At 44.1% G+C, this 12,169-nt stretch overlaps 1 non-coding gene across 1 annotated transcript; it reads right to left on the bottom strand.

The window, feature by feature from the left end:
- Window positions 1–11,392: 11,392 nt before the first annotated feature.
- trnaw-cca (transfer RNA tryptophan (anticodon CCA)) lies at window positions 11,393–11,465 on the bottom strand. Its single transcript has one exon. It is a non-coding gene; the product is annotated as a tRNA-Trp (tRNA).
- Between the last annotated feature and the right edge of the window lie 704 nt (window positions 11,466–12,169).

Genomic DNA, 12,169 nt, shown 5'->3' with positions numbered 1-12,169 from the left:
CGGGGTTTTCCTGAGCTTGTGCTCGGTGTGTGGGGAGTTTTGTCCCGGTTCCCTGGTATCTTGCAGCGCCAGGGATGGGTAATAACAATCTGAGCTCTGGTGCTGGGAAAGAGCGAATAATTAATGGGATTGATTCCGGGCCTGAAATGCGGCTTAGATCTGTTGGTGTTAACCGAGGCCGGGGCTGCGAGATATTTCATTTTGTTCACGTTTTATCAGAGGAATATCCGCAGAGAGGAGCTGAAAAGGACCAACAACTGTAAAAACACAAGAAAAAAGATAAGAAATATCAGCAATTGTGATCAACTCTTTAATGTGTGTTCTGGTAGTTTAGTGGTTTAATTGTTTTAATCACCATTCATTAACTGATAGCATTGTATTGTAGAATAAAATAAATGCTCACAGTAATGGACAGTCGAAAGTTGAATAATTTAACTTTAATAATTTGCGAAAGTTTATTCATTTATGAAGATTTATACCTATCAGAATTTACGCACTGTGTATTTTTGGAGTCTGTTTTAAATTGTTCGTTGCTTCTGACACGAAACCTGTTAAAATTATTTCAGAGAAAAAAATAAACTGAAACAAAATGTTTGCGCCCGGGCTCGAAACGGAGACTTTTCGCGTGTGAAGTAAACGGTAAACGTGATAACCGCTAAACTACGGAAACCTCTGCTTAGCAAAGTATCCAGAAAGCACTGTCCAGAGAGAAGGTGTAATACAGACTCGCTCTTTCTGCAATAATTTCCTTTCACTGGCATTTCTCTGACCGAACTGCACACGTCAAAATGTTCCTTTCAAACTCACTAAACTCCCGAACTTCCTTCCCGCAGAATCTTCTGAATCTGATGCCTCTAGTTTTCCCACTCAACTAATGTCCCTTTGCAATTTTCTGCTGCCATCCACATTACTTACTCTGCCACTAACTTAGTGTCGTTAAACTTGGTAATATATGCCTATAGAAGATTTTTGGATTACCTTTTATGTTAGCTGCCATTCTTGATTGATTGCAACCCGCCCGGCCTGTACTGGACCCACCTCCCCCGGAACTGGCAACAATGCCACAGGAATCTCATCCCTCTTTCTACCTGTGTCGTTGGTATCCATATGGACCACGACCTCTGGCTCTTCACCTCCAGCTCAGAATATTCTGCAGCCAATCAGTGACATCCTTCACCCTGGCACCAGGGAGGCAACATTACCATCCTGGAGTCATGTCTGTCCTCCTCTTCTGTCTAACGGTCACCCATTCACTCTTTGCCTGCATACTCCTTAGCTGTGTGGTGACCACCTCCTGAAACGTGCTTGTTGTATCCGTGTGTTAATGGAGACACGGAATGCAGGAGTTGGTTTCACAGGTGTTTACTGAACAAAGTCTGGAGGTGAACTAACAGATACAAGACACTATACAGGCTTATATAGCCCGAGTGGCCATTACCGGCATTACAGTACACAGGGGCACTTAAAGGCACATACACCACAATTCCTCCCCTTTTAGACAACCAGCACATAACATTTTAAGTAATCATTAATTAACATGTTACAGGAACAAGAATCTACACATTTGCTGCAGTAAATCAATTATAAGTCAGTCTCTCTGGAGGCTTCCTGACTCGGTCCGGATAACGCCTCGGTGGTGTAGTAGTTTTTGGTGGTGTAGTAGGTTCTTTTGGCAAGGTCGATTCGGCTTGAATGCCAGTGTCGGGTTCATCTGGTTCCAGTATCACCGGATCGGAGGTAGATACTATGGGTATCTCTGCTTCATCATTAGGCATATAGAGTTGTGGTGTAGGTTGTCCCTTTTCGGATGACTCTATGATCTGGTCAGCATGGCGCCTTATTATGCTTTCCCCAATGTCCATGGTATACATCAGCGGTCCTAGTCCTGTGCAAATAGTTCCAGGCTGACATTTCACGGTACGGTAGTCCCGGGCCAAAACTTGTTGACCTATCTGGAAGGTTCTAGTTGGCCTTACATTCATGCCTTGAAATTGCCGGTTCTCCATGACCCTTCTGATGTTTGGCTTGATCAAATCCAGCCGGCATCTTAGGCTTCTATTGAAGAACATCATGGCGGGAGTTTGGTTTGTAACCACATGTGTTGCATTCCTGTATGCAAACAAGAAGTTATCTACCTTATGCTGTAGATTTATGTCTTCATTACCCATGGCCTTTATGGCCTTCTTGAAGGTCTGGACAAACCTTTCTGCCAATCCATTGGTGGCGGGATGGTATGGGGCGGACGTGTAGTGCTTAACCCCATTGTTTTTTAAGAACATCCTGAATTCCTCGGACACAAATTGCGGTCCATTATCAGAACAGGTGTGTTCAGGCAGCCCATTCCTTGCAAATATGGTCCTTAATACTGTGATGGTTTTATCCATGGTGGTGGAGGACATTTTTATTACCAAGGCCACTTGGAGTGTGCATCAACTGCGATTAAGAACATTGAGTCCATAAATGGACCAGCAAAGTCGATGTGTACCCTTTGCCATGGAGATGAAGGCCACTCCCATGGATGTAGAGGGGCTTGTGGTGGGGCGTTTTGGACCTTCTGGCATCCTAGGCAGCTCTTGGTCATTTCTTCGATGTCTCCATCGATACCTGGCCACCACACAAACGCTCTGGCTAGGCTCTTCATTTTCACTCCACCCAGATGCCCCTCGTGAAGCTCCTTTAGCACTTTATCCTGGAGTTTGGGTGGAATCACCACTCTGGATCCACACATCAAGGTTCCTCGGCACACTGACAGCTGTTATCTTCTTTGCGAGAATGCTGGCAACAGTGGTTCGCCATGTGCTGGCCATCCCTTCACCGTTAAATCGTAGACTCGTGAGAGAGTCGGGTCATTTCTCGTTTCCTTTTCAATGGCAGAATTTGTTACTGGTAGACATTCCACTATGGTTGAGTGGAACATCTCCACTGGGTCCACTGTAGGTGCCTCTTCTACCGTTGGCAATGGTAGGCGCGATAAACCGTCAGCATTCCCATGCTGTTTTGATCCTTTGTATTCTATGTCATATTGGTGTGGCCCTAGGAAAAGGGACCACCTCTGTAGCCTTTGCGCTGTCATAATGGGAACACCCTTTTTAGGGTTGAATATGGAGACGAGGGGTTGATGGTCAGTCAACAAGGTAAATTTTTGTCCGTGTAGGTAATGGTTGAATTTCTTCACTCCCCATACCAGGCTGAGTGCTTCCCTGTCGATCTGGGCATAGTTACGCTCAGCTGAGTTCAATGAGCATGACGCAAAAGCTATCGGCCGCTCCGAGCCATCAGGGAATCTATGCGATAATACCACTCTTACGCCGTAAGGGGATGCATCGCACGCCAGTCTGATTGGCAGTGATGGGTTGTAATGAGCCAAAACTTCCTTGGACATGATCAAGCCTTTGCATTTATGGAAGGCACATTTACAGTCTTCGCTCCATTTCCAAATAACTCCCGTTTGTAGCAGTTCGTTAAGAGGGTGCAGAAGAGCTGACAAGTTCGGTAAAAATTTATGATAGTAATTTATCAATCCCAGGAACGACCTTAATTGTGAGACATTTTCAGGTGCTGGGGCTTTTATGACAGCTTCAATTTTTTCAGGTGACTTATGCAACCCTTCCTCGTTAATTATGTGGCCACAATATCATATTAGTTTCTGGAAAAATTCGCACTTGGGGCGATTTGCTCGTAGGCCCCGTTCTTTTAGCCTTGTGAGCACCTGCTCCAAATTGGCAAGGTGCTCGTTGTCGTTTTCTCCTGTTACAAGGATGCCGTCTAGGTAGCATTGAGTCCCCGGAATCCCTTGGAGGACTTGCTCCATAGCTCTTTGCCAGATAGCTGGAGCTGATGCTGCTCCGGAAACCAGTCGATTGTACTGGTACAGGCCTTTGTGTGTATTTATCGTGAGATACTTTTTAGAGGCCTCTTCAACCTCCATCTGTAGATATGCTTGTGCCAAGTCAATTTTGGTGAAACGTTTCCCTCCGGATAGTGAGGCGAATATATCTTCTATCCTCGGAAGAGGATACTGTACCGTGTGAAGGACCGGGTTTTCAGTCACCTTGAAATCCCCACAGATGCAAATTTTTCTCTGTTCTTCAGATTTATCATTATTCAACGTTTTCTTCATGACCGGGACGATGGGTGTTGCCCACTCGCTCCAATCTATCTTGGATAATACGCCTGCCTTTTCCAAATTCTCCAGCTCTGCCTCAACTGCTGGACGAATTGCGTATGGCACCGGCCTTGCCTTAAAAATTGCGAATTGCCGCATCTTCCACTTTTATTGAGGAAGTGATGCCTTTCAAGGTTCCGAGTTCCTGTTGAAACACTTCCTTGGCGTTGGCCAAGATGTCTTTTAATCGTTCAGGTATGACGTCATCATCATTTTCTTTCTTACTGGTCACCGTCAGTGCCTGAATGGAGTGCCAGTCTAAACGCATCTTCCTGATCCATTCACGTCCCAACAGCGGTGGACCACCATCTTGCAGAACGTATAAATACAACTTCTGTATTTCCTTGCCGTTGTATACAACAAGCACCCTTATTTTCCCTTTGGGGTATACTTTCTGCCCCGTATATGTTTTCAAGATAATGGATGTGTCTTTCAAAGGTATATGCGGAAATTGCCGCTCGTAATTCCGTCGACTTATGACGGTCAGAGCCGATCCTGTATCTAGCTCCATTTTAACTGGGGACCCCGCTATCGTGAGGGTAACCCAAATGGTCTGGTAATCTTCTTTGGCAATTACATTATGTAATTTGAGACAGCTTAGTCTCTTGTTTCCGGAATCGCTATCACTCTTCTGGTCTTCGGAGCTACTGTCCGTCATCATTTGTACCTTTCTGTACTTTTCCTTATTGATTTTTTTCCTGTCCGTGGATTTTTTGTTTCCAGATCGACATACACGTGCAATGTGTCCAATTTTTCCGCATTGCCTGCATGCTTTGCCCTTGAACCAGCAGTCCCTCTGGTCATGGGTGGATCTGCCACAGCGATAACATCTCTCGAAAGCCTGTGTCATTTCATGGGTGCTGCAGTCCTGTGGCTTTTGCTGCATCTCTGCAGCTCCTCCTGCTGCTGCTTCGTATGATACAACCACACTGAAAGCCTTGTCCAGTGTCAAATCTTTCTCAGAAAGTAGCCTTTTCTGTGTTCCTTCACTTAGGAGACCGGAGACGAATTTGTCTCGAAGAGAATCTGCCAGTCCTGCCCCGAATTGGCAGTGCTTTGACAGCTTCCTTAATTCGGTGAGGTAATCAGCGTTACTTTCATTCTTGTGCTGATTCCTCCTGAAGAATTTGAATCGTTCTGCTATCAGCAGCAGTGTTGGGTTTAAGTGCTCCTGTAGGGTATCAACAATCTCCTTAAAATTGTTGTCCTTCGGTTTGGCTGGAGTGATTAAGTTTTGTAACAGCCCGTATGTCCTTGCGCCCATTAGGTTTAGAAGTACTGATGTCTTTTTATCATCCTCTATTTCATTTGCTGTGCAATATACCTCCACTCTTTCCACATATGTGGTCCAAACCTATATATTGCTATCGAAATCAGTAATATTGCCAGTCTTAGGCATCCTGAAAAAAAATGGCGCCTCCCGCGCTTTCCTTTCTTCCCCGCAGAAAAAAATGTCACCTCCCGCGCTTTCCAGCCGCTGCCGCTTCTGACAACACTGTTCTCCGCGGTTTTTATTTACATAGGTATATTTAATAGGTGGAGACTCCTTCCCACCGGACTCTCTGGGACTTTTCCCTCCCTCTGCTTGGTCCGACCGCCGACCTGCTTTGCAGCGCCGGCCGTCTCCTGAGTGCTCCACCCTCTGTCTCCATTTGCCTCCGCCTTCGCTGCTCGGCCCCGCTGCAGAGCCAGCCAATGGAGCCCCAGCCCGCGGCCCAGGAAGGATTATTGCAGTACCTGCCACCAGCTCGGCTAGCTGGTGAAACCACAGTTTTTTTTCTTTTTTTCTTTCTTGTTTTTCTTCGACTTTCGTCTGAGGAATCGATCTCCTTGAAGTGCTGCCGAATTGCAGGTACGTCCGTTTCCAATTCGTCGCCACTGTTGTATCTATGTGTTAATGGAGACACGGAATGCAGGAGTTGGTTTCACAGGTATTTACTGAACAAAGTCTGGAGGTGAACTAACAGATACAAGACACTATACAGGCTTATATAGCCTGAGTGGCCATTACCGGCATTACAGCACACAGGGGCTCTTAAAGGCACATACACCACAGTGCTGTTCCCGTAGCTCTCAGCCTCGCGGATGCACCGCAGTGACGCCAGCTGCTGCTCAAGTTCCAAAACCCAGAGCTCGAGCTCCTCCAGCTGATGACACTTCCTGCGCAGGTGGTTGTCCAGGACATGGGAAGCACCTGGATTTCCCACATGGCACAGGATGCACATTCCGTGGCACTGAGCTGCCCTGCCATGCCTTTATTTGTTTGACTCTTAACTAACTTTACAGAAAATTAAGACTAAGGTGTACCTAATTAAATTTATTAATGTAATATATTATTAACAGTTGCTGATTTAACACTGTATTACATTTTTGCTAACAGTATCTTGTGCGAAACCTTATCAGATGCCTGCTAGAAGTCATCATATTAAATCTAGATAATCCCTCCCCTTGATTCAGTTTCACTTTTCCTCGTTTCTCTGGTGGATTATCCTCTACTATGAAGACCGATGCAAAGTAATTATTAAGCATGCCTATCGTGTTCTTATTTCCAATTACAGTAACACATGGCTCTGTCTTTAAGGGGCCCATATTCTCCTTCACCTCCCTCTTTACCATAATATACTTGTAAAAACTTTTCACAGGGATATTCTCGTATTCCCTTCCTACAAAGTTCTTTAAATCCCATTGCTGTCCAAAGACACTTGGGTGGTCTATGTACATAGATGATTAAAATATCATGAACAGGTACAGAATATAATCAAAATGTTTAATGGAATGCTGGCCTTTATATCTAGAAAACTAGACTACAAGGGGGTAGAAGTTATGCTGCAGCTATACAAACCCCTGATTAGGCCTCAGTTGGAGTATTGTATTCAGTTCTGGGCAGAGATGTTGGATGGCTGTGTTCCCAGGATGGGTTAACTACTATATCCTGTAAGATAAGGTTGCCCCATGTTCTCATGCCATTTTGCTCAATTTTCTGTGTTTTGCTGGGCTTGAAACATCTATTAAGTAAATATTTAATTGATTTATATATACACACGTGTATATGACACATATCCACTTTGAATTGACTTCTGACGAGAGGCAGTACTAATTAGATTAGAATTCCTTGACATGTTGAGGAACTATAAACTGCTTGATTTAGTTCTCGTACCCGGGCACAAAGTCTGGAATATGCAAGAATGATTATATCGTGGCGGAGCCACCAAAGGACTCAGAGCGGTTGTACATAATTCCTTTAACAGCAATGTAGTTACTGTCTGTGCCTGTACCTTTAATTACACTGTTTGACTGTACAATGTCCAGTTACCTTTACAGCGCGGTTTCAACGTGATGATGTAATGCCGTTAGTCACGTGATTGCCCAATGGCGCGAAGATCACGATGACGTCATGACGTCAGCCTTGAGGCCAGGGGATGGAGCCTTCAAGGAAAGTAGACCTGTATTTGATGTATTCCAGCAGTTTCTAGTTAAAACCTGTTTTGTTCAATTAAAGTTCATTGTTTTAATTACCTGATTCGAACTCAGTCTTTTCGATAGGAACCTCCGTTCCTACAATATCCAAATACTCTCAATGTCCCCACCTGCACTTTATTAATGTTGAAATGTATCAAATTACTCTATCACTCATTCCATATATTTATCGATTCAATAAAATGTAATAAAAACATTATATCTGCGTCAGTTCCTTACTACAAAACTTCCTCTCACTTTTTTTTCACACTTCTGTGCCAACTTTTCTGTAATAAATTGGTCTGTCCATAATAATAATGGCAACTCTTTGTGTCACCACTTGGTGCCGCTGCAGCAGCACAGGTTTACCTGCCCCAACTTCTCAGTGTGCACCAGTCTCCGGTTCGACCCACTGTAGCTACCTTGCATATTACCCAAACCACAATGTGGGGACTTTAAAACGGGGTCCCAATGACGTCTGGAAGCCCTACACCAATTAACCCCAAATCCCTAACCCTGTTACATAAGTTACATAAGAATCAGGAGCATTAATAGGACATTTAAAAATAAGAACAAAAGAAACAGTAGCAGGAGTAGGCCATTCGGCCCTTCGAGCCTGCTCTGCCATTCAATGAGATCATGGCTGATCTTCTACCTCAATTCCATTCACCAGCCTTATCATCATATCCCTTGATGCCCTTACTAGTCAGAAATCTATCGACTTCTGTTTTGAATATACCCAATGACTGAGCCTCCACTGCCCTCTGAGGTTGGGAATTCCAAAGATTCACAAGCCTCTGAGTGAAGAAACGTCTCCTCACCTCAGTCTCAAATGGCCGGCCCCTTATCCTGAGACTCTGTCCCCTAGTTCTAGACTCTCCAGCCAGGGGAAACAACCTCGCAGCTTCTACCCTTTCAAGCCCTCCAAGAAAATTTTACCTTTCAATTAGAACACCTCTCGTTCTTCTGAACTCCAGAGAATGTAGGCCCAATCTACTCAATCTCTCCTGATAGGACAACCCTATCATCATTGAAATCAATCAGGTTTGATTCCCAGTCAGGGAATTCAGTTCTGACAAAGACAATTGAAGTCTGTGAGACTCTTAATAATTGTGTTAATCAACCGACAAAGAATTGTGTTTCACACTGAAGGAAATGCTAACATGTTTGACGGGTGACAGTCAAACTTTAATAACTTTTTTAAAGAATCAGAGATTTATTACAGAAGCCGACTTTTTAATAGAATCAGAGATTTACCACAGAAGCCGACTATACAACCCAGCGTTTCCGTAGTGTACTGGTTATCACGTTCGATTAACACGTGATAATAGTCCCCAGTTCGAAACCGAGCGCAAACATTTTGTAAACCATGTTCATTTAAATAATCGAAAAAATGGAACAATTCGCATTTCTAATGCAATGTAACAAAGTCCTGTTACATTTGTGTTTCTCTGTACAGTTCTGCACTCACTCAGAATACTACAGTGTCGCTCGCTCACTCCCGTTTCCAGCTCTGACCGTGCAGACAGCCCCTCTCAAAGCTGCACATTCCGGCTGCTTTCAGTTGAATTGTGAAAGATTATTCAAGGATCCTGCAGCTTTAACTCGGTTCACAACAGCAGATCTAAGCCGCGTTTCTGCAAACTACGAACCATGTTTTCCAGAATTCCAAGGTGTATAAGGAACTCAACCATTAAAATCCCTTTCATTAACCACAGGAGTTCAGGCAATTTTCTATGATTCTATAAAATGTAATTAAAGTTTGTCTGTCATCCGGTATACATGTTAGCAATTCCTGCAGTGCGCAACAAAATGTTGTGGGTTGATTAATGATAATAGAAACAATTATGAAGTGTCTCACAGACTTCAATGATCCCTTAATACCGTTGGTTAACTAAAATCTATCAATCGCAGGTTAAAATGAGCAATTCATGTTGCATCTTTGAAAGAGCTATCCAATCAGTCCCACTCCGCTGCTCTTCCCCCATAGCCCTGCTGACACTCCTGCCAGTGGAAACTGTTTCCCCCATAATTTTGATCACCTCTATTAAATCTCCCCTGACCAGTGATTAATGGAGTTCAACGCGGGCAAGTGTCAGATCATCCACTTGGGGCCGAGCAAAGATCAGTCAGTTTGTGGTCTGAAAACATCATGTGAGAGAATAGGTTTTTTTTCTGTGAAATAGCCGGTCCCGTTAAATTTAACAAATGTTGCCCCAGATCGCTGCTCTCTCAAGCAATGAACATTTTAAACCATTCTCCTAAAATGCAATGTGTAAAATGAGATATGGGTTAACAGTTCAGGAGATGCAAAGAGCAAAATAAATGAATGAAGTTTCGACTGTCCCTCAGTAACCATATTATCATGTCTTTCATTCTGCAAAATAAAGTTACCGGTTAATTAATGGTGATTAAAGCAGTTCTTATTTATTCACATTAGATGCATGTAATTAATTTAATAAAGTTACATCGCATTCATGAATAAAAAACGGTGATATCAAAATTTCTTCCCTAACTGCGAATCGAACCCATCTCGCAGCGCTGATAGGAATAAGTTATTGAATCATTTAATGATGCCCTCGAAAAATGTCACACAACTAAATTAAAATCACTGCTGTAATGTGTTTCGGTGTTGAAGAAGGGGATTGAAAATGACAATAATAAGCCCAGATTGCGCCCTCGGTGAGACAGAGTTCGAACTTACAAAACAGTTGGTGCTGTGAAGTAACCGCTGATCGAAAGCTGACACCGGTTAAAGAACGAGAAACCGCTCAATATAAAGGATGAGCTCACAAACACCAGGCGCAGGGCAGTCTGGGCAACGAGAAGCCCCTCCTTTCTTATTCAGTGACATGAACGGGAGTCAGACGCCACAAACTTTAATTAAAAGCACAAATACGAGGAACACTTACTTCCAAATCTTCACTGTTAAAATTATATCACTTTATTCCAATTCGAGCTGCGTAGAAGCTGAAAATCAGCACCATGCGGTTTGATGTTCACTGCTGATTCTATTTTCCTGTGCAATATGACAAATGCTGTCCCAGATTCCTGGTGTCATCAGCAATGAGCACTTTAACCCAGACTCCTAAAGCACAGTGTGTAAAATGAGATATGGGTAACAGTTAACATGCAAAGCACAAATAAAGTGATTGAAGTATCGACTCTCGCTCAGTTGTCATTTCTTTCATTGTGCAAAAGAATTTTATCGGTTAAATAATTATGCTTTTCCGTGAAAGCAACATAAAAGTTGAACAAAAATCATTCTCCCAACACGGGGCTCGAACCCACGATCCTACAATTAAGAGTCCCGACCGACTGAGCTAGCCGGGCTGGAGAAGCTGATACGTTCTTGTCTTTGATTGCAGCCAGCCGCCTAGTGGCTCGGCCCCAGGCTAAACCACGAACCAGGTTCTCCTTAATTCCAAGGTGTGTAAGGAAATCAAGCATCAAAAGCCCTTTCATTAACCACAGGGATTCAGGCAATTTTCTGATCGCAAAGCGCTTTCTCACCTTGTCAATATCTCTCGTCTATTTGCCGGTGTTTCCCGATTCTGCCTGTCTCTCTGGCTCTGTTTATTCTATGTGAACACCTGCAGGTTGATTTTGAGCGAACACCTGTGCTTGTGTCTTGTCACATTAAATAAATGAGGAATTGTGGCGCTTCTCTCCCTGACACTGGGGAAAGAGTGAGACAGTCTTTGGAGCAAGTGTCTGGTTATTGTGAAACGGCAAAGAAAACAATAATTCTGGAATTACCCGGAAAAACAGTGACCCCGACGTGATTTGAACACGCAGCCTTCTGATGTGGAATCAGACGCGCAACCGTTGCGCCACGAGGACCTACAGCACAAACCGCGCTGTTTTTATATACACACGTTCCACAAACACTGTTTCATTCCTCCTGCCTTCTCCTGATTCCTCAGTGTCATGCACAGAAGCGCCTGATGCCCTCATTTCACAGAAATCACAGAAACGCCACAGAGCAGATAGAGGCAATTTCGGCCCATCGAACCTGCACCGACACATATCCCACCCTATCCCCGTAACCCCACGTATTTAATCCCCCGAACACCAAGGATCAATTTATGATAGCCAATCAACCCAACCCGCACATCTTTGGACTGTGGGAGAAAACCGGAGCACCCGGAGAAAACCCACGCAAACACGGGGAGAATGCGCAAACAGACAGTCGCCCGAGGCCGGATTCGAACCCGGGACCCTTGCGCTGATGAGGCAACAGTTCTAACCACCATGCCACCGTAACTATGCCAGCGTAACAAGCAAACACAGGTATTCCTTCAAAATCAACCCGCAGGTGGCCACAGACACAATAAACAGAGCCAGAGAGAAAGACAGAATCGGGAATCTCCGGGAAATAGACAAGAGATATTGACAAGGACTAAAGCGCTTTGCGATCAGAAAATTGCCTGAACCCCTGTGGTTAATGAAAGGGATTTTGCTGCTTGAGTTCCTTATACGCCTTGGGCTTTTTGGAGAACTAATTTCGTAGTTTGCAGCAACGCGGCTCAGACATGCTGTTGTGAC

This window comes from Somniosus microcephalus, unplaced genomic scaffold, assembly GCF_052327205.1.
Source record: "Somniosus microcephalus isolate GS21.2 unplaced genomic scaffold, FLI_Smic_1.0 unresolved_chr4, whole genome shotgun sequence".
NCBI classification, from domain to species: Eukaryota; Metazoa; Chordata; class Chondrichthyes; order Squaliformes; family Somniosidae; genus Somniosus; species Somniosus microcephalus.
This window is presented reverse-complemented; position numbering and strand designations above follow the sequence as displayed.